General features: G+C 39.0%; 1 protein-coding gene and 1 long non-coding RNA gene across 7 annotated transcripts in view; one reads left to right on the top strand and one right to left on the bottom strand.

Moving 5' to 3' along the window:
- LOC120413376 (uncharacterized) overlaps nt 1–22,918 on the bottom strand; it is a 266,874-nt gene extending 243,956 nt beyond the window's left edge. For 2 of the 6 annotated variants that reach the window (XM_039574167.2, XM_052709510.1), the window contains exons 1-2: nt 22,052–22,917; nt 18,369–18,828 (exon numbers count right to left, since the gene is read on the bottom strand). The gene's annotated coding sequence lies outside the window, so the exon portion shown is untranslated. Of the gene's footprint in view, nt 1–18,368; nt 18,829–22,051 lie in introns of all 6 variants that reach the window. The other 4 variants (XM_039574175.2, XM_039574169.2, XM_039574170.2 and 1 more) reach the window with 4 other exon arrangements.
- Nucleotides 13,873–14,932, top strand: LOC120413380 (uncharacterized). The gene is made up of 3 exons (XR_005604938.1): nt 13,873–14,012; nt 14,077–14,391; nt 14,558–14,932. It is a non-coding gene; the product is annotated as an uncharacterized LOC120413380 (long non-coding RNA).
- Nucleotides 22,919–23,377: the final 459 nt, after the last annotated feature.

Here is a 23,377-nt window from a genome sequence, read left to right as displayed (position 1 = left end):
TCATGAATTTTGATATGTTACAAGACAGGGTTCCTTGCACATTCCAAAATGTCCCTAGTGACCACCGGTAACCGGTGACCGGTTCCAAAGTGGCCAAGTGGGGCCAGAGTACGTTGGCATCACATACAATGACCACAGTTTTAAATTTCATGAATTTTGATATGTCACAAGACAGGGTTCCTTGCACATTCCAAAATGTCCCCAGTGACCACCGGGAACCGGTGACCAGTTCCAAAGTGGCCAAGTGGGGCCAGAGTACATTGGCATCACATACAATGGCCACAGTTTTAAAATTCATGAATTTTGATATGTTACAAGACAGGGTTCCTTGCACATTCCAAAATGTCCCTAGTGACCACCGGTAACCGGTGACCGGTTCCAAAGTGGCCAAGTGGGGCCAGAGTACATTGGCATCACATACAATGACCACAGTTTTAAATTTCATGAATTTTGATATGTCACAAGACAGGGTTCCTTGCACATTCCAAAATGTCCCTAGTGACCACCGGTAACCGGTGACTGGTTCCAAAGTGGCCAAGTGGGGCCAGAGTACATTGGCATCACATACAATGACCACAGTTTTAAATTTCATGAATTTTGATATGTCACAAGACAGGGTTCCTTGCACATTCCAAAATGTCCCCAGTGACCACCGGGAACCGGTGACCAGTTCCAAAGTGGCCAAGTGGGGCCAGAGTACATTGGCATCACATACAATGGCCACAGTTTTAAAATTCATGAATTTTGATATGTTACAAGACAGGGTTCCTTGCACATTCCAAAATGTCCCTAGTGACCACCGGTAACCGGTGACCGGTTCCAAAGTGGCCAAGTGGGGCCAGAGTACGTTGGCATCACATACAATGACCACAGTTTTAAATTTCATGAATTTTGATATGTCACAAGACAGGGTTCCTTGCACATTCCAAAATGTCCCCAGTGACCACCGGGAACCGGTGACCAGTTCCAAAGTGGCCAAGTGGGGCCAGAGTACATTGGCATCACATACAATGGCCACAGTTTTAAAATTCATGAATTTTGATATGTTACAAGACAGGGTTCCTTGCACATTCCAAAATGTCCCTAGTGACCACCGGTAACCGGTGACCGGTTCCAAAGTGGCCAAGTGGGGCCAGAGTACATTGGCATCACATACAATGACCACAGTTTTAAATTTCATGAATTTTGATATGTCACAAGACAGGGTTCCTTGCACATTCCAAAATGTCCCTAGTGACCACCGGTAACCGGTGACCGGTTCCAAAGTGGCCAAGTGGGGCCAGAGTACATTGGCATCACATACAATGGCCATAGTTTTAAATTTCATGAATTTTGATATGTCACAAGACAGGGTTCCTTGCACATTCCAAAATGTCCCCAGTGACCACCGGTAAGCGGTGACCGGTTCCAAAGTGGCCAAGTGGGGCCAGAGTACGTTGGCATCACTTAAAATGGCCAAAGATTTGAATTTCATGAATTTTGATATGTCACATGACAGGGTTCCTTGCACATTCCAAATTGTCCCCAGTGACCACCGGGAACCGGTGACCAGTTCCAAAGTGGCCAGGTGGGGCCAGAGTACATTGGCAATACATAAAATGTCCTCCGTTTTTTCACAAAACAGGGTTCCTTGTCAATTCCGATATTTGCACCCAGTGGAACAATATGGTAAATGAACAGAAAAAGTAATTCGGAAATTGTGAAAATCGTACCATGAAATCGTGAATATTATGAGTTTTACTTTACGAATTTTTGAACTATGCATATTGGGCACGAATAAACCAGTAGCCGTGAATAAATTTGCATGATTAGACATGCCCGAATATACTCGTAAACGTGAATTAAATTCATGAATTCATAAAAAAAAATCACGAATTCATGAAATTTATGCATGATTTCATGAAGTTTATACATGATATCTCGAATTTTTTTACGCCTTCAAAAATAAATCATAAAAAATATTCCAGAACTCATGAATTTTGTGCACGAATTCATGCATAAAAAATCACGATTTCATGAATTTTATGCATGAAATCATGAATTTTTATTCACGATGTATATTTTTTCGACCGTAATCATGAATTTTTATTCATAAAATCGTGAATATTTTTCACGACTACATGCATCTATTTCATGAAATCATGAACATTATTCACGTTTACGAGTGAAATCGGCCATGGAAAGTCATGCATATTTATTCACGATTCCTGGATAATTCGTGCCCAATATGCATAGTTCAAAAATTCGTAAAGTAAAAATCGCGATATTCACGATTTCATGGTACGATTTGCATGATTTCCGGAACACTTTTTTTTCCGTGTTATCCGACAAAGTCGTCAAAATTATTCAAAATAATTGTTTGTTTTTAGAACTGCAAATCTGATCAAATACCAGTACGTGCTGGCGTCCCTCAAGTTAGCATTTTGGGTAAAATTGTATACAATACTTTACTTCTGACTTGTCTGATTTGCTCCCAGGATGTCAGAAATCACTTTTTGCTGATGATACAAGCATCTCCGCCTCCGTGTTATCACAAGAAGATTACATAAAAGCTTTTTTCAGTTCATATTTGAAAGAATAATGGTCACAACACAGAGAAAAATGAGGTAGAGGAAGGTAACAAGCTAAAGAATTGTTCGTTAAAAACCATTAAAAACGTTAAAAATCTGACTGATGTTGTGAAAATCATCATATTCCAGGTCTTGACTAAGACTTTGATAAAACAAGTTTCTAAAAAATCTTGAATTTCGCAATAAAAAATGGTTTTAAAATTATTGATTTTCAGCTCGTTCTACTCAACTAGTGGGGCAAGATGAGCAATACATGAAACACCATGTAAATTTGCTAACAATTGAACTGTTATCACTTAGATACAACATATTAGAATGTATTTGAAGCGTTTCTGTCAGCTTTAGATGAAATAATAGGGGCGTTGCAAATATTTTTCAAAGTAATTTTTTCGAAAAAAAATATTCAAAAGATAAACGGTAATTTTTCAGTCCTAACCCATTCCCCAGAATCCCACTCCCCAGAACAACTTGTGTCAGCATGCTGCAGATATCACAAGTCAGAATTCAACTTTAAAGAGAAATTTCAACTTTTGTCAGCAGTACTGACAAACAAGAGAGTTTTTCCTTCTTTAGAGCAGAGAAGGAATCATTCAAGTTTTGTTAGAAGTTATGTATGTATGTATGTATGTATGTATGTATGTATGAATGTATGTATTAGGGTGGGTACGTTTTTCAAAAAGTTCTCGGATCAAGTTTAAGTATGGTTCCCCTGGTAGGACATGCCCATAGGGACTTTCATGCCAAATATCAGCTCATTTGGTTGTAAACTGGCTGCGCGCTTCAGGGTTAAAGTTTAAATGGGAATTACTATGGGAAAATTGGAAATTTTGTTCAAACGCTCCTACAGGTCTGGGAAAATAACGCGCCAACTTCTGGTATGTTCAGGCCTAAGGGGAATGGTCTGGAAAACACTTTTCCCGAAGAGAGCATATGGATTCGTTGTCCCTAGACCTGGCGCATCGACAAAACATGCGATGTCTCCGGATTCAACGGTTTTCCCTCAAAAGCAAATTTTCCTTAGCATGCTATGAAAGCTTGATGAACATCGCGACGCCATACGTCAGGCAGCTACCACGTGGTTGAAATATTTGCAAAAAAAATACAAATTCGCTATGCAAAAATTCGGAATTCGACTAAATAATATCAGGATTACTCGAAATGATCATTTTCTAGTTAAAAAAAGGTTTGCAATTAAATATTCCAGCCGTTTCTCACCCTCGTGGTAGCTGCCTAACGTATGGCGTCGCGATGTTCATCAAGCTTTCATAGCATGCTAAGGAAAATTTGATGCTTTTTGAGGGAAAACCGTTGATTCCGGAAACATCGGATGTTTTGTCGATGCGCCAGGTCTAGGGACAACGAATCCATATGCTCTCTTCGGGAAAAGTGTTCTCCAGACCTTTCCCCATAGGCCTGACCATACCAGAAGTTGGCGCGTAATTTTCCCAGACCTGTAGGAGCGTTTGAACAAAAAGTTCCAATTTCCCATAGTAATTCCCATGTAAACTTTAACCCTGATGCGCGCAGCCAGTTTACAACCAAATGAGCTGATATTTGGCATGAAAGTCCCTATGGGCATGTCCTACCAGGGGAACCATACTAAAACTTGATCCGAGAACTTTTTGAAAAACGTACCCACCCTAGTATGTATGTATGTATTTGAACCCCCGTCTTGGCAGGACTTGGCCATCACCATAGTATATTTCAACTGAGACGGTTCGGTTAGTAACCACCATATATCTCAAGGACCTTTGAAGCCTTTCTATGGCTAACGATTTCTTCTGAAATAGTACAGGCATATATCGGTAATGCAGATTACTCGGGCCAGGCAATCCACGACTCCTTCGTCCAGTTCATGAGTATAGAGCTATCTAAGCCCGATCTCACACACACTAGCACACCATTTGTTTTGCTGGCTGGTACAAAATTTAACCTCACTTTTTTTCGTGTACGTACACGCAATACATGCGCACGTAGATAACTCTATATGAGATGGCCCTGGGATGTTATTGAAGCGGCAACCATTAAGCCACGGAACCGGTTTCCAACTTTTGTCAGAAGTCTGGAGCAACATTTGAAAAGGGCGCATAAGCAATTTGACAGCCAGCACTATTTTGCTAATTCTGAGCAAAAGTAAACTATTTAACAAAACTCGCAGTGTTAAATGGTAGCTGGGAAGGCCAGCTATTGATTTACATTTCGATTTTTGTGAAAAAGTTACCTGTTGGCTCGGAATTTGCAAAATTGTTCATGCTGTCAAAATGCTTATCCACCCTTTTCTCGTGTTGCTCCAGAAGTTATCACAATAATGGCGAAATCTGAACATTTCACACTTTAAAACTGATCACTTTTTGAAATAAAGTAAATTCATAATAAAAATAAAACTTTTCTGGGAAATGAGTTTCTGGGGAATGGCTCATTCTGGGAAATAGGATTCTGGGGAATGGAATGACCCTGTTTATATAGCATTTTGTTTGGTAAAATTAGGGCGTCCATCCCGGGAATTCCAGGGACAAAAATAACAACATTTATCCAAAACCGGGAATTCCCGAATCCCGGGATTTTTTATACATTAAAAAGGATACCTTCTATTAAAAAAATACCTTTTCATCAAAAACCGGCATCCGGAGCGATTTTTGTAATTGAAATACGCAACTTTTGGTATCCTAACATGTAAAGGTCATAGCTGAAATTTTCAAGTTATCGCAGTTTTTGTGAAAAATGTCGTTTTTTTGCCGTTTTCGTCATTTTTCCATTTTTGCGCGTGGCGCGTCGAAAAACACAGTTTTTATTTTAAACGTATCTCAGAAAATTGAAAACAAAACATCACCATTTTTTGAGATGTTGTGTAAAATTTTCCGAGGAATCAGGTAAAAATATTTTCAGACATAGGCTCTTTGATCCCAAGACCTTCAAAACAGCATTTTGAGTTGTCATACGACCATTTCATATATTAAGCTAGATTATGGAAACTTTTTACTTTTTTCCCCAAATAGCCAAACTAATCACCTTTCTTCTGCGTCTAAAACAGCTAAAATCGGATTGAATGGCGCGGGGATATAACTTTTTGAAAAAAGTGGTTTTGCGAAAATCGACGAAAATGGCAATTTTTTCGGACCAACCTTACACGGCGTAGGTCACCATAATGGCCAAACAAAAAAATACGGGTGTAATTATTTTGGCCAAGGAACCTCCAGAAAAAATTTGAGCCCGATCGGAGAACTTATTTTTCGAATCATGCTGTTTTCGTGGGGACGCCCTAGGTAAAATATGGACATTTAGTTGAGTTAATAGTTTTAAAAATTAAGTTTTGTTAAGTTTTACATAGAATGTCCAGAGTATTATATATATAACATACTATGTAAATAGTAAACTTTAAATTCAATCCAAATTATTTTTCTTATCAGTCTTAGTTGCCTATTGTTGAAACATCAAACACTGGAGTAATGTTGATTTTTGAACATAAAATGTGTATTATAATTTTATTTATGTTGATATTTCAAAAGGCCGTTTTGCCCGTTTTTTGCAGTTTAATTTTTATTTATTGGTTATGGAACTTTTCATAGAATTCATCTTTTCATGAACTTTTTGTGACAAAATGTTCGGAATGAGCTTCTGAACAACGTTTATGTGTATAGTGCCCAAGAGGTGTACATTTTTTTAATATACTGTACAGTATGTAAAAAAAGTATTTACACCCCTTGGGCACTATGCACATTTTGTGATGAAACATGTGAAAAATTTAAAGTTTGACAGGAACCTAGTACTACGTTTTGTTCAGAAACTCATGCCAAACATTTTGCTACAAAAAGCTCATGAAAAGATGATTTCTATAAAAAGTTATATAACAAATACTATTACGAAAATAAAAAAGGTGCAAAAAAATGTTATTTGTTGACAAATCACCATAAATCCAGTCTCCCAACTCCAAATAGGCATCCTTGACTGATAAAAAAAATAATTTGGATTGAATATACAGTTTACTAACTACTTAGTTTAAAGTTTATATAACTCTGGAAATTCTATATACAACTTATCTAAACTTAATTTTGCAAACTTTTAATTCAAATAAATGTCAATATATTACCATAGAATTGCTAAATAAATATTTTGGAGTGGGTATAACACCGTTTTGGGGGTATTTGTATCGATAGAATAGATTTTTCGTTGGAATTTCGTACCAACCCGGAATTACGTCGTACACAGAAAAAAATATGTATATTTCCACGTCATGTAAACTATGTTTTAAATGTAAATTTGGAACATGTAAAAATTAAATCACATGTAAACTGCTAAATCAGATGTAAAAGGCGATCATGTAAAATCTGTTTGCATGTAATCAACAAATCTCATGTAAATGAAACTGATTTTGCAATTTATAAACAGATCCTAAACATGTAAATCACGAAATCAATGTAAATCATAAATAATGTAAATTGGAAAGCATGTAAACTTCCATTGCAACAGCTATTTTTCGAGTGACAGCTAATCAAAACAAAACAGTTCAAAGAAATTGTTGTTTGGAAGCGGTCGCAATTATAATTGAATGCGCGATTATTTATGCAGGAATCGAGAAAGAATCCAGCCTGCGGTGTTATTGTACCGTCGTTTAGGGCAATAAAATATTCAGTAAGTATTGGAAAGATTAAATTGAAATAGCGTCGACTTTCAGATGCATTTGATATTCATTTAGCCTTTTCTTACCATAAAGGATGTTTAAACAAATTACACAGCAAACAATCAGATCAATTGTCATCTTTGTGGCGACTTGGCACTTACGGAACATCATTTTCCTCTTCGGCTGCACCGGAACTTGCAACGTCCATCCGCCTCTTTCTTCCCCGTTTGGTGCTAGTGCAGCATCTGGATCAGGACTTCTACCAGGTTGTGCCGAGCCTCATTGATAGATGAAAATCTTCTTCTACAGCTACTAGCCGCAGAAAGAGATTCCCCAGGGCACATGTACTTTACGGCCAGCTTCTTCCAGTGCTGCTGGCTGGGATGTTGAATCGATATCAGGTGCACCTCGGTGAAGATCGGTTTTGTTACGGGTGGCATCTTCTACGGCGAAGTCTGACTGGACTGATGCTAAACCTGCGCTTGTGGTCCTTAGCGAATCGGTACTGTAACAATTCTTTTTTTATCTTTTCCTATTACTTAAATTGATTTTTTTAAAGAAATATTTTTCAGATGATGTCCCAGATGAAGCGCGGTGTTTTTTTTCTTATTTTGACACTTGCATGACAGTTCGATCTGGCTGAGCTTTGGCAGGGCCCCCAGCGCGTGACTAATATGCTGTCGTGGCATTCAGTGTGGTGTACAGAAGGGTCGTGCCATGTTTTAAAAACGTAATGCACAAGTGTAAATATCTGTAACCTTAATACGATTAATCGCACTTTACTGAGTATTTTTTTCCATACATTTTAGTTCGACTACGATTGCAAAAAAAAAAAGGTGCAGTGGTAATGCTACAGGCATAACCATCATGACGAAGAACTTCGGACACAAAAGTTAATGATTTTTTTTATAGTTTTATTATTTGCGTTTCTTGGCATTTCCTACTTCCTACGGCATTCGCCACCTAGATTTCTTCGTTCCACGAAATCCCAAAACGAAAATCTATTTCATTTGCGTACTCAAATCACTCTCGACAGTCTACGAGGAAGGGACGACACAGCGGCAACAAAGATAGCTGAAGGCGGAGAAGCATCGCGGCGAAGGGGCAGACCGAACCTGGAAGGGATCAATGTTGTTCGCGATGGGGAAATGTTTTGGCAAGGCTCTTGCCAGCCATCGGCGACAGCCAAGTAAATTTCAACAGCAAGCATTAAAAAGCCCTTTTAGGGCTCAAATTGATTACGAAAGAGTTATTCTCAATTTCAATAATTTCGCAATTATCGATTTATTACCCCCAGCGATTTATTACTCATATTGCCAAAAAGTTCAAGATGGTATGTCAGAGACATAACCGAAAGACATAGGACCAAACATTTTGAATGAGTTTTTGGATTGCTAGTGAAATCTGGGATAAGATTATTGTATTTTGTTTCATAGATTTGTCGGCAAAATTGTCCTAAATGTTCCCCCAAGGTGAACTTTCCATGAGGGCACCGGCAACTCCAGGTTGTGGCCACTACTGTCGAAATGGCCATTTGCAGGTTCAATATCAAAACAATGAATTTTGATACCCATATTGCAACAACCCGTATGTTTCGGTTAATGTTACCCTGGGCCCAAGAGGAACCTGCTTTGAGGGCACCGGTCACTCCAGGTTGTGGCCACTACTGTCGAAATGTCAATTTTAGTTCAGTATCAAAAACCATGAATTTTGATACCCATATTGCCACAACTCGTATGGTTCTGTAAATGTCCCCCGGGCCCCGGGAGAACCTGCTTCGAGGGCACCAGCCAGTACAGGTTGTGGCCACTACTGCCGAAATGGCCATTTTCATGTTCAGTATCAAAAACCATGAATTTTGATACCCATATTGCCAAAACTCGTATGGATCTGTAAAAGGCCCTCCGGGCCCCGGGGGAACCTTCTTTGAGGGCACCGGCCACTCCAGGTTTTAGCCACCACTGCCGAAATGGCCATTATCATGTTCAGTATCAAAAACCATGAATTTTGATACCCATATTGCCGAAACTCATATGGTTCTGTAAAAGGCCCTCCGGGCCCCGGGGGAACCTTCTTTGAGGGCACCGGCCACTCCAGGTTTTAGCCACCACTGCCGAAATGGCCATTTTCATGTTCAGTATCAAAAACCATGAATTTTGATACCCATATTGCCACAACTCATATGGTTCTGTAAAAGGCCCTCCGGGCCCCGGGGGAACCTTCTTTGAGGGCACCGTCCACTCCAGGTTTTGGCCACCACTGTCGAAATGGCCAGTATCAAAAACCATAAATTTTGATACCCATATTGCCAAAACTCGTATGGTTCTGTAAATGTCCCCCCAGGCCCCGGGGGAACCTTCTTTGAGGGCACCGGCCACTCCAGGTTTTGGCCACCACTGCACAGTGTTCGGAATGGCAAAATTAAGTGGAATAAATTGATAACTCCTTTATTTGACGTCCTAGCAAAATGTTGTCTTCGGAAGAGTTGTTGTACTTGATAAGGGCTATTTTTTGAAGTTATTGACATACAGGGTGACGACCTTCCAGGGTGTCAACCAAAAACTAACTTTGTTGGATGACGTTGTAGGGCTTTGGTGTCTTCGGCAAAGTTGTAGAGGAGAAAATTTCATGAAAGTTTGTCGAAAGCACCAAATTTTTAGCTCTTAATCTACTCGAGATATACCCCATTTTTGCAAAAATGGTTCAAAAAAGCACTTTTTTGGTGATAACTCAAAATGATAGCATTTTAGCGGCCTACTATGTTCTGAAGAGTTGTTTATGACATAAAATTACACATCTTTGCGGAAGACAGCAAAATGTTTTGAGCCTTTATTGAAGAGTTATAACCATTTTTATGTGATTTTAAGCCTATTTTCAAGTTGCTATGTTTTCAAAATGGCGCATTTTGGGGCAAAAACGAACAATGCACCTGAAAGTACACACTTTCAACTACATTTCCTGAAAATATCTCCGTGTCTATCCGTGTCTATTTTTAGATATCTCGATTTGAATTTGACGGTTTTTAATCAATCTATTTATAAATGTTAATCGCAATCATGTAGAATACGAGTTGAAAATCGGTGAATTGAAGGGAAAATTGATCAATTTTTATGGAAAATACTTTGTCTATAAAATATAAAAGGAAATTTTAATATTTAATTTTAAATACGAACAATTATTTAAAATTTTAATTTACATTATTTTTGGGCTGAACATGTTTTTATTCATAATTTTAGAATGTGTGTCATAATTTTAAGCATAAACAATGTATTTTCCATAAAAATCGATCAATTTACCGATTATTACCACGTTTTCAATAAGATTCCGCATTAAAATATAAATGAATTGATTAAAAACCGTCAATTTCGAATCGAGATATCTAAAAATAGACACGGATAGACACGGAGATATTTTCAGGAAATGTAGTTGAAAGTGTGTACTTTCAGGTGCATTGTTCGGTTTTGCACCAAAATGCGCCATTTTGAAAACATAGCAACTTGAAAACAGGCTCAAAATCACATAAAAATTGTTATAACTCTTCAATAAAGGCTCAAAACATTTTGCTGACTTCGGCAAAGATGTGTAATTTTATGTCATAAACAACTCTTCAGAACATAGTAGGCCGCTAAAATGCTATCATTTTGAGTTATCACCAAAAAAGTGCTTTTTTGAACCATTTTTGCAAAAATGGCGTATATCTCGAGTAGATTAAGAGCTACAAATTTGGTGCTTTCGACAAACTTTCATGAAATTTTCTCCTCTACAACTTTGCCGAAGACACCAAAGCCCTACAACGTCATCCAACAAAGTTAGTTTTTGGTTGACACCATGGAAGGTCGTCACCCTGTAGTCAATAACTTCAAAAAATAGCCCTTATCAAGTACAACAACTCTTCCGAAGACACCATTTGGCTAGGACGTCAAATAAAGGAGTTATCAATTTATTCCACTTAATTTTGCCATTGCGAACACTGTGCACTGGCGTAAACAAAATCTTTGAACGAATTGGGGGAAGCTTCCTGACTGACCCGGCTGTGCATCCCGGGGCCGTGACCAATTACACGAGCTCGTAGTAGATTCGTTGTACTAACCCATACAACAGGGCTACAACAATTTTCACACAGTCTACTAGGTTAAACGATTTTACTCCACTGCCTAAAAGTTGCCTCAGCTGGCGGTTTTGCTCGTCCCCGGGTGTATCTGTAGTTGGTCGCAGTCTTTGATGGCCTTTTCAGGTGACGAATTTAGATACATCAATCGAACATCCGTGGAAGGGAAACTCGACGCATCGAACCCAATCAGCGTGTACCATGAAACGGGAGTGTGTGTGTATGTGTGTGTGAACGCGCATTTGGCAATTTTCTTGAATCTGCCATCCTACGGCATTTGATGTGTCATTCTACGGCATTCGCACACAATTTGCCCTCTTCGGTGCTGCTCTCCGATTCTCTCTCTCTCTCTCTAGAAAATAAAGCTAATTTTTCAGAAGAAATTCTTCTCCGGAAGAGAGAATTTGCGTTGCTAGGGCTCTCTCTCTCCCTGCTGCTGCTGCTTCACCCGTCTGCGGCTCAGATATGAGCCGACCCGACTTGTTCAGCATCTCGGTGGCAACTAAGTGGAGTGGAAAGGGTAGAACGCATTTTTATACTTCTACTTCGCTATTACTTCCCCTCTTTTTGTCACTGCGCGCGCCCCCGTACATACACACGTATTTGCTTTCGCATCGAAGGGTAAATCTGCTGATGTGGTTGTATTCATCTGGATTCGAACGAAACGACACCAACACGGTGATTCTTGTTTTGCGTTTGGCGCATCGGCCAACAATAGAGTTATCTACGTGCGCATGTATTGCGTGTACGTACACGGAGGATTTCTAGGTTAAAATTTGTACCCGCCAGCAAAAACAAATGGTGTGCTAGTGTGCGTGAGATCGGGCTTAGATAACTCTATTTGGCAACGCAGCAGGCTCAGATTTTTTAGGGGTTTTGTTAATTTGATTTGGTTAACCGCGGTGGATTTTCTTGAAATAATTCGAACTGTCAAAAATCCACCAAAGCATCTATCACATTGATCGCACAAAAATCAGTGGTAGAAAAGTATCCACCGGTAGATGCTTTGTTGGATTTTTGACAGTTCGAATTATTTCAAGAAAATCCACCGCGGTTAATCAAATCAAATTAACAAAAGCCCTTTGGACTGCACGCGCTTACACTCACACACACACATATGTAATCGCTCGTAAATTTCGAGGTGATTCTGATTCCGAGGCTGGATTTAATTTCATTTCCGTTTTGCGTAACCGTGCAGCAACATCACAGAGGAGCAGCTACATTTTGATACCTTTATTGCCCCAACTCTTATGGTTCCGCCAATTTCAAATTTCATGTCCAGTATCAAAAACCCTGAAGTTTGATACCCATATTGCCCCAACTCTTATGGTTCCGCAAATGTCCCCTTATCGGAACATCCCAGGGGCCTCCGGCCACTCCAGGTGGTGGCCACTATTGCCGAAATGTCAAATTTCATGTCCAGTATCAAAAACGCTAATGTTTGATACCCAAATTCCCCCAACTCTTATGGTTCCGCAAATGTCCCCCTATCGGAACACCCCCGGGGCATCCGGCCACTTCAGGTGGTGGCCACTACTGCCAAAATGTCATATTTCACGTCCAGTATCAAAATCCAGGTGGTGGTCACTACTGCCAAGCGCTTGGTGGCGCTTGCGAGAGGAGCTGAGCTCCTCTCGCTTCGGTGGTAGACCACCGACTGAAGCCAGCCTTCAGATTTCCCATGGTTTTGTAGGGAATCGGGAAGGCTAGTTCCTGAAAACGCCACCTGGTGGCGCTTGCGAGAGGAGCTGAGCTCCTCTCGCTTCGGTGGTAGACCACCGACTGAAGCCTGCCTTCAAATTTCCCGTGGTTTTGTAGGGAAGAGAGAAGGCTGGCGCTCGCGAGAAGAGCTGAGCTCCTCTCGCTTCGGTGGTAGACCACCGACTAAACTAATGCTGTGGAGGGGGTGGCGTTTATATTTATATCAAAACCGTCGGCCGCGCTGCTTCTGTGATTTTCTCCTCTGCTTGGGGAAGGCGTTTCATTTTTCGGTTTCATTTGGAAATTTTGGATTGCTACCCTGTATAGAGCCCTAAGACGAAGTTCTTCGTCAAAAAATGTTATCTTAGTTGAACTGCAGGAACTAAATTTAATTTATCTGGACGAAATGCTTTATGGGTAAATATTTACCAAGTTCTGGATTTGAATTTGAAACAATTGGATTTGGATTTGAATTTGAAACAATGTAAAAGGCTAAACTCGTTTCCTTTCCAAGCTCTATTTAAAAACATCGTTTGAAAAATATTAGCATTCATGATTTTTTTTCTTCACAATTAGCACTTTGGTTGTTAAAAATAATACAAATTTGTGCTAAAAGCCATTTAATTGAGTTGAACCGAATTCTTAAACTACCAGAGATACGTGTACTTTTCCCTTATTTCGAGTCGATTAATCGAGATCGAGTCTTAATCTACTCGAGGCTAATGCCAAAATTCTCACTGGGTTAAATCGACAAAATGTTAAATACAGACTTTTTCAGAACGAAATACAGACCTGATGACAACGCTGATGTTACCATGAACTCAGCCACTGGAGTTGCGTCATTTTTTCAAAATCAAAACAAAACTGGTTTGGATCTTTCCAGGAGTTTACATGTTTTTACTAAATTTTCGAATAATCGCAAAAAGCATTAGTGAGAGTGATTTATGGCCCTCGAGAAAGTGCAAACACGGATCAGGACTGGGAGCAGCTGAAGACTTCACGAAATTTGAAGGAGGTTTGTGGTTTTCTTAAAAAGAAAACGATATATTTTGAACTAATTTGTTGTTCAAAACTTTCAGACGTTTTTCTAGAGGTCAACATGTCCTGGTGCCTCTACTGACCTGCAAGGTTGCGTGATCGTCAAGTTCTGAAACATCCGTTCTGGTCGGACACATGTGGCACTGCAGCTGCAAACGATCGTCGGACTGGACTGGTCCAGACAAAGTCCTGATACCGTCGTGTGTTCACCGAGCGCAAATTTATCACCGTTGCGACTTGGGAAAGTTCCGCTTCACAACGTTCTGGTACACCTGGCGGAAGCAAAGACATAGATCAGCCTGATCCTGACAACAACAACGGAGTTTCGATGAGAAAAATGATGTGGAATGCATCAGGTGAGTTATCTCAAACGACAACTGCAAGTCGCGGACTAGATTCGACCTAAAAGGATAACACTTCCACATTTAAATTTGAATGGAAATATTTTTTGTTCCATTGATTGATAAAGCTCTGTTGTTTGGGCAACTATTTTTTACTTAGTTAAACGTAAGCTATTTGCAGGTATTCACAGGAAATACTACGCCCACTAGAAGGAATGTTGCAGATCTCCGTCGACGGGGTCTTGTTTGAATACGACGACTTCAAGAGGGCAGCAGAGTCATAGTCGCAGTTTTCGTCAAATGCTTTAAACGGGTCGATCCGGCCGTGGCCATTGCCGAGCGCAAAGTAATAAAGATCAAGTCGGACCGCAAGAATCAACGTGTGGACCTGATGTCAACCGATGACAGTTGAAATCTCAATAATGTAAGTTTTCCAGTTTACACATCCAGTGTTGTAAATTTTCATAAACTATCGTTTCGGGATAATTCTCTTTCAAATAATTTTTGATTACAATGCGAATTCGACTCTTCCAAATTACAGAATGCTAAAGTTTTGAAATAGACCTGGTGGACAAGGCTCGCGAGGTGGACGGCAGACGCAAGATCACAAAGTTGAATTTAACAATCTAGCAATTGCTTCATTGAATCTAGAATTAAGAAGTGACATCGAATTCTAGATTCAATGAAGCAAAAAATTTTTTTTGGTCGGCGAAGTTTACATTAGATTTGTTGGAAATTTACACGATTTCAACAGATTTTCAATATGAGAGTTTACAATGAAAGTCATGTAAATTTCCAATTAAGTCGATGTAAATATACATCATTTATCATGATACCTTTTGGTACATGATAAGTAATGTAAATCTACACGAATATTTTTTTCTGTGTAGGAAAATCCGCCGGCATTCGAACCGGTCCACGATTCACAATTCAACCTATGTGGAATCGGAAAGGGCATAAAATTTCCGATCTTTTGATACCCATACATCTAGGTTTTCTTTAAAACCTACGTTTTTAAATACCTGGGCAAAAAGTATGTTTGATCCACGAGAACAAAAATTACAAAATTCCATACATTTTTGGCAGGTTGCTCAAACGAAACCATAACAACGTTTTTGCTTAGGTATTTAAAAACGTGGGTTTTATAGAAAACCTAGATGTATGGGTATCAAAAGATCGGAAATTTTATGCCCTTTCTGATGCCACATAGGTTGACTTGTGAATTGAGGACCGGTTCAGATGCCGGCGGATTTTCCGACGACGTAATTCCGGGTTGGTACGAAATTCCAACGAAAAATCTATTCTATCGATACAAATACCCCCAAAACGGTGTTATACCCACTCCAAAATGTTTATTTAGCAATTCTATGGTAATATATTGACATTTATTTGAATTAAAAGTTTGCAAAATTAAGTTTAGATAAGTTTTATATAGAATTTCCAGAGTTATATAAACTTTTATACTAAGTAGTTAGTAAACTTTATATTCAATCCAAATTATTTTTTTAGTCAGTCAAGGATGCCTATTTGGAGTTGGGAGACTGGATTTATGGTGATTTGTCAACAAATAACATTATTTATGTTAATTTTTCGAAAGGTGTACAAACTTTTTTTGCACCTTTTTTATTTTCGTAATAGTATTTGTTATATAACTTTTTATAGAAATCATCTTTTCATGAGCTTTTTGTAGCAAAATGTTTGGCATGAGTTTCTGAACAAAACGTAGTACTAGGTTCCTGTCAAACTTTAAATTTTTTACATGTTTCATCACAAAATATGCATAGTGACCAAGGGGTGTAAATACTTTTTTTACATACTGTATAAAGTCATAACAAAAGATGGGTCGAAAAACGAATCCGGACACCTTTCTGATTCAAATTACTGAGATAAAAAAACGCACAGAACAATCACATATGTGATAAACACTTGAGATTCCAACACACGATGAATCTGGACATATTCTTTATTGAAACAACAGTGATCTGGCTTTAAAAATGATCATAACAAAAACCTCAAAAAAACCTACTCCCACCCCCTTCCGCCACCTCTTGGGCTTAAACATGGCACTGCTATGTCCACACAATAAGAAAGATTTTTTAATTTAATTTTTCGTCGTACAGTTTTTGCAACAGCCTTGAAACATTCAAAAGGACATTTCTGAGGAACACAGTTGCTCCTAGCACTATGTAGACATACATAAATTTCCAAGGACAAAAAAGCAAAAAGAAGGAAAATTTTCACTCGGGTAGCGCACATATCTAGAAAATGAGAATGGATAAAGTACGACAAAAACAGTACACTTGTTTTCACTTGAACCACATATTTAAGTGTGACTACTTTAAACTCTGAAGTTTGATTAAAAATAATATTCACTCAAACTACTTTTCAAAGAATTACAAAGTTTCCGCAATAAAAGCACGTTTGCCCTTCTTAAATGAAAACTCCAGTGAAGTGAACTTAGCACTTCAGCATGTAGCAGGAATTCATTAAGCACGGAAAATGAATTATTCCGAACGTAACGAGCAAAGCAGCTTGCAACGGTACCTGTTGTACATATTTTTCTACCATTTCCACGAAGAAGAAAAAAAACACTCACCCACAGCTAAAATGCAAGGCGAACTCAAGGCTTCTTTTCCTTGCAGTTATGCTGCAAAGTACTGCCAGAGGTATGTCGGAGAAAAGTGAAATGAAATTAATTATAACATCATCTTCTGAAGGGTAGGGGAGAGTGGGGAGACTTGATCCCCTTTTTTTGTATCGCACATAACTCTGTCAATTTCTCAAAAAACTATGATCTTTTTGCATGAATTGAAAGCTTAAACATTCAACTATGTTTGGCTGATAAGGGTATTTCATGAGATAAACTCTTCGAATCATGCCAAGCGTTTTAAAAAAATATTTTAAACCGGCATTTTCAAAATGTTGGGGGTAACTTGATCCCCCTTCCAACATTTTGAAGAAATCTTAAGCAAAATGTTTCTTATTCATCCAAACTTTTAATTTTCTATAAGTTACAGCAATTTCACATTAAACTTGTACGTTTGTGTTCAACATATAACAAGTTTAGCATGCAAAATATTTAAAAACATCAAATTTTCTTTTTTAGACCAAAATTGAGCATGTTTACAAAAGCTGGTAATTTTTGCTTACAAAACTTTTGAAAAATGGTTCAAACTGCAGTAAGTTATAAACAACTATACTAAAGAAAACTATGTACGAAAACCCAGCCCAATTATTTAATCTTGAGGCTGATTCCAGTGACTGTAAAAATTCAGGGATCAAGTCTCCCTAAACGCACTTTTTTAAACAATTGATTGTAAAAATAGTATGACGATAAATTTAAAGTCAAATGCGTAAGGGTTTTGGAGTTGATATGTTTATCAAACAATTCATGTATAAAAAATATTTTTTTGAATAATTTTTGAGTGTTTTCTATACTTATCAAAACAAAGAAAAAAGATCTCTTGGAAGTTTTTTGCAGCACTTCTTAGAAAAATGTGTGTAACTCAATCTAAACATTTTTTAATTTTTTTCTTTGTTTTCTACCATGAGTTTTAGTCAATTTCGCACAACTTTCTAGAACAAAGCTTATTGTTTTACCCACATGCTGACGAGATACAGGCTTGGGATCAAGTGTCCCCGGGGATCAAATCTCCCCACTCTCCCCTACGTGTCGAGTGATATCTTCTTCTATTCAACTTGGCACTAAGATTTTTTTTTGCTTTTGAATAGTTGTTTTCTCGTGTACATTTAATGTCAAGTGTAATTTTGCGGTGTGAAAATCTCAGGACTCTGATACGTATTGCAAAAATAGTATACCAACTTCAAATCTACTAGACAGCTTTTGAAAATCTGCACCCTTTCAACAGTCCTCTAACCAAAGACCGATGTCCTCCAATCAAACAGACTCACTCTACGCCACACCACAGACCCGACTCTCCCAAATCCCCGGGGGAATTTCAAGCATTACGGTGAACTGGCTGAGCACTTACCTTTCTTGATTTCGCCCCACGTCTTGACGATTTTTCTCCGACAACAGCTTCACAAAAAAAGGGAAGAAAGAAGCGCGACCCGTAGTAGTAATCTTAATCCGTTGATCCTGCACCAATGCTGGGAGCTGCCGCCGGCCCTCTCAGACAGAACACCGAGGACAAATCGCCAACTCTTTGAACGCTCTGGAAAGCCTGGTTGGACCACTTCTGAGAGGAGATTGCTTTTTCGGGCAGTCACTACTAGTTGGGGCTAGGCGATGGCTCGGTGAAACCGAATCCCACTTTTCACCCGATTCGTTCCAGGATTTTCAGGGCACTTTGCACGCTCGAACGGATCTCGGCCGGATATCTGTTTTCTTGGTCGAAGCACCTGCCTGCCTGCCGGCGGGGCTTTTTTTTGTATATTTTCCTTGCTTTTTTCCCACGAACTTTACTTTGACACGGGTTTTTTCTTCTTTCTCTGTAAATGTGGAAGGATATGTGCTATTGTTAGGCAAGCAGGTTCGGTAGTGTGGTTCGCTCTTTTATTTAAAGACACAAGTTGTTTTTTTTTTTAGAAACTGGATTACAGCATAGGAACATGAAAAATCTTTTTTTTCTTTTTGTTGTTGTCAATTTAGAGACTTAGAAGAGTAAAACAACTTTGGAAAAGATGTTCAGCTAAATTCGATACATCGAAAGTCAATGTCTCTAAAGTTCAAATAGTTTATTATTCTGCCAAAACGCGTTATCTCTTCTCCAATATCTTACTTAAACCGTTCAATATGATATCAATCAACGTGTTTCGAGATTTGGTGGAAAGGAATTCTAGAACCCCAAATGGGTTTCTATTGGGATTCAATTAAAATTCTTTTTGAATTCAATTTTGAGCCAAATCGTTTAAGAGTTAAGAGTCGCTTTTATGGTTGAAGTTTTTATGGGAAAATTCGAAAAAATGTGTGGGGAAAAGCAAAATTTTCCTAATTCCGCCAGAAGGTGATGGATGATTGTCAAGTGTGAGATTCTTATGTAAAATTTAATGACAACAAATTTGTAGAAGACCGCAAAACGATCCGAGTTAACCGTGACGAGGAATTAATTATTTAAAGAAGACGTTTTTGTATGAAAAGATTTTTTTCACCTACTTCAAGGATAAAAAGTGACCCCTAAACATTAACCACCCAAGTAACCGCGAAGCACTAAATAGCAGCTTTAAATCAGCATTATATTGGTATTTAATACCAGCAAATAATGCTTCAAAACATTTAATCAGCACTTTTCCCTTGAGAAATATTTCAAGTGGCGCACAGTGATGCCGGTTTAATGCTTCGCCGAAAGCTCGAACAAAAACAAACTGCTTTATCGACGTCAAGGCTGGGGGAAAAAACAGCTGCTCCACTCACACTTGGTGGTGGGTGGTGGGCCTCCTTTGTTTTTTTTCCTGTTCCATTTCATGTGCGAGTGTGACACTTTGATGTTATTCTTGCATTTTTCTCGTCGACCTCCAGGATGCGCGCCAGCCAACTGATGTATTCTGAAATGGGTGTTTGTTTTGAAAGTTTTAATCGATGTGGTTGATGCATCGAACATTAATTAAGACTTTCTTTCTGCTGTTTCGAGTTTCCGTTGTCATTTCGTTGGACGGAAATTATCGATTATCACTCAGCAAATTGCGGCCAGCCAGTCAAGTGCAGTACAATTAATTACGGGTTAAAAGGGACAAGCACTGGCTAACGGCTAACGGGAACTGCTTTTCCGAGGAGTGCTAGGTCCACGGTTGGCAAAATTTCACAAAGTGTATCAGACTTCCGGAAAGCAGCTTTTTGCTTGTGAGAAAAGTCATTCAATTTATCAGAGAACTTTTGATAATGTCCTTTGTGCTATGGGAATATGTTTTGAAAAATTTGGCTTCATTACAGGCTGCAGTTTCCCACAAAAAAAAACAAACAAAAAAACACTTCAATCAGCGGGAATTGAACCCAGTCCATGCAAAAATAAAACTGATGCACACTTGGGGAACTGCGCCTTAGCACGCACACTTATTGGAACGGTATGACGGGAGAAGGATTAAAGTCAATAAGAGCGTGCCTGGTTGAAATGTTTCCCGTATTGATGGGTTACTTTGTTGATAAACATCAAATGCTTTGAAGCACATTTTCAAGGTCGTAAATGGTGATTTAATACCAGTTGTAATGCTGCAAAGTTTTGGTACTTTGAAGCATTCGCAAAGCTTATTTACTACTTCAAAACATTCCAGTGCTGATTTAGTACTGAATTAATACTTCAATTTAGTGCTTGTGTTTACTTGGGCAATTTCACCCAAAATTTTCTCAGTTCCTTATTTTTGCCTGTGGAATCGAATCCGAGGGTATCTCTGTTGTCGATTTTTTATTTTCACCCTATTTCACGTTCATTTCCGTTGAATTTTTGTTATTTTTAATAAATTTTTTTTGCCTTATTATTTCAGCCTGATGTTGAAAGGATGGGTGGGGGGAGAATTGGAACAATGATTCGAATTCCCGGACGCTTCGAAACCCGGACACCTCATCTTGTTTCATCAGTTATTTGGTCAAAACTGTGTTATTTGATGAATGCTAACATGAACTTTCATTTAAAGTTTGTTTGAATGGTGTAGTTAGTGCCAAAATATATAAATAAAATAAAGTTATTAGTTCACAAAAAAAAAATAAAAAAAATATTTTACTGAAATATTTCATAGGCGTACGAAGCACCGGGAAGGCAAAGCAGAAATGTATGGTTTTGATTTTCTTAAGTTCTAGCAAATTTTTATATAAAATATCAATTGTTTTGATGTTAACAGCTTATTTTCGACCTAAAGAATGCCCATCATTAACGTTTCAGTCCAAGTTTGTGCGGTTCATTAGAAAAAAACGAGTGTCCGGAATTCGACGCAAAAGTGTCCGGATTTCGAATCAGCCTTTATCAGTGTCCGAGATTCGAAGCACAACAGGTCTTTTTAATTTTAAAATTCTAATGAAAAATTGTTAGAAAAGACATGTTTTGCATGAATTCTTTTAAAACATATTGTTTAAACTACATCCTGATGATATTTCTACATTTCCAACTTATAACTTGATTTTTTACCAGCTATAACAAAAATGATATGCTACTAAGTGTCCGGATTTCGAATCATGACGTTATTTGCAATCGCCTTAATCTTTGATTTCAGAAATTCAATATTTTGTCATTTGATACAAGTCGAGGTCAAGAAGAATTATCCATGCGAATCGCATAAAATAATTAAATTTCTAACGTAAAATTCGTTGTAACATTTTTTATTGTCGAGCTTTAGTATGACCCCTAAATAACACTAAAATCATTTAGAAATTTAAATCTAAGACGACGGCCAAAATACGTCGATTCAATATTCATCCTCTAACCACTAAACATTCAAGATGAAACAAAAAATGTTCACGAGTCATTTGGACCCTTCGTAAAACCCTTAAATTTGAACCAAATTTATTAATTGTACGGCTTTCAAAATGGTGCACAAGAGCACCAAATTATATATGAATGAAGTAAAAGAGTAAAAAATCTTAGAGGCTGATTTTCGGATGAGGTTGACATAACTTTTCATCAACTGAGAAACTAACGAAAGTAAAGAATGCTGTCTTTTTTAATAATGATGAACCACACTACTGATCCCGAAACGGAGTTTGGGGTATTATTTTGGTTCCACTTACAGGATCCTGTCCCAGGCCAGAGACCACGGTACATGGGAAAGGACCAGCCTGTTAGCCGAACCGCCACACAGTCCGATAATTGATTGAATCCGTTAGGATACGTTTATTTTTCCTTGTCCCGGTTTCCGGTCATCCACTCACTGCTGCAAACGTCCCAGCTCAGAGTGTGACATGTGTTTGGTTATTCCTCGTTGACCTTTCCAGCTGGTTTTGCTCTCTTCTTTGTTGTTGTCCACCTCCCCGACTGAAAGGACTGTTGTTGTAGGTCACAACCGTGGTGCTGCCACGTGACACTTTGGTCTGGCCCCGAGGCTAAACGATCGGATATACCGCCGGGAGAAAGGATAATTAATTTTCCACGAGTCGCGCGACGGAAGGAGCAAGCACACACTACCAAAAACCGCGAACCAAACAAACCCCAGACACGACGAACCGTGAACCAGATTATCAGCAGCAGCCCGAAATGCGAGATTTATGTAATATGCAAAATATTTTATTGATATTGAGACACCCTTCTGCGTTGAAACACATCCCCCACTTGAGCGCACCGCGGGAGATCTAAGCTCGGAGAGGAACTCCAGGGGAAACACGCTCCGGTAAGGTGATAAAACCGGATTTATGACTCCTTTCTATTGGGCCTTCACACGTGCCAGAAACCAGGCCGAACCAAAACACCACCCACAATTTTTCACACGCCTCGTGGCACCACCACAAACCACCAAAAAACACCAACAACCAGCAGCAGAAACAGGACGAGGAGAATCAAAGGTCGAGCGCACATACATACAGACAGCACACAAAGACATATAACCGCGAACGAACACGAGACCACGGGAGACCTGGAGAGAAGAGCTCTTTGCGGGTCCGAAAGCGTCGAATAACTAACGATGCCACCGTGGCAGGCGAGTCCTTTTAAGGGAGCTCTTCGTGCAAGGTTTGGTACGAAGTTGAGTCTTTATCTGCCAGCATCCCAGCAGCAGCAGCAGCATCCTTCGGAGACCGTCAAGGCTCCAGAGATCCTGGCATCCACGGACAACGGTAGCACTCTGGCGCCGAGCACGAGATGAACCGTTCTCTCATTGAAGTTCGCTCTCGGTTTCTCATGAATTTTACAATACACTCTCGTTCTCTTGCGATTCCAGATAGTACGGAGTACAACCCTAGTAAACATTCGATTCATTCGACTGATATCATCTGAAAACAAAGATAAACCTGAGTCTGTTACGACGTTACGAATGGGAATCCTTGAATTCCCACTGCTATTCGGAAGCTGACTGTTTGAGTTCACCGCACCGGTGCAATACGACGGTAAACCTTGCAGCTGCT

The sequence above is a fragment of the Culex pipiens genome, chromosome 3 (assembly GCF_016801865.2).
Source record: "Culex pipiens pallens isolate TS chromosome 3, TS_CPP_V2, whole genome shotgun sequence".
NCBI lineage: Eukaryota > Metazoa > Arthropoda > Insecta > Diptera > Culicidae > Culex > Culex pipiens.
This window is presented reverse-complemented; position numbering and strand designations above follow the sequence as displayed.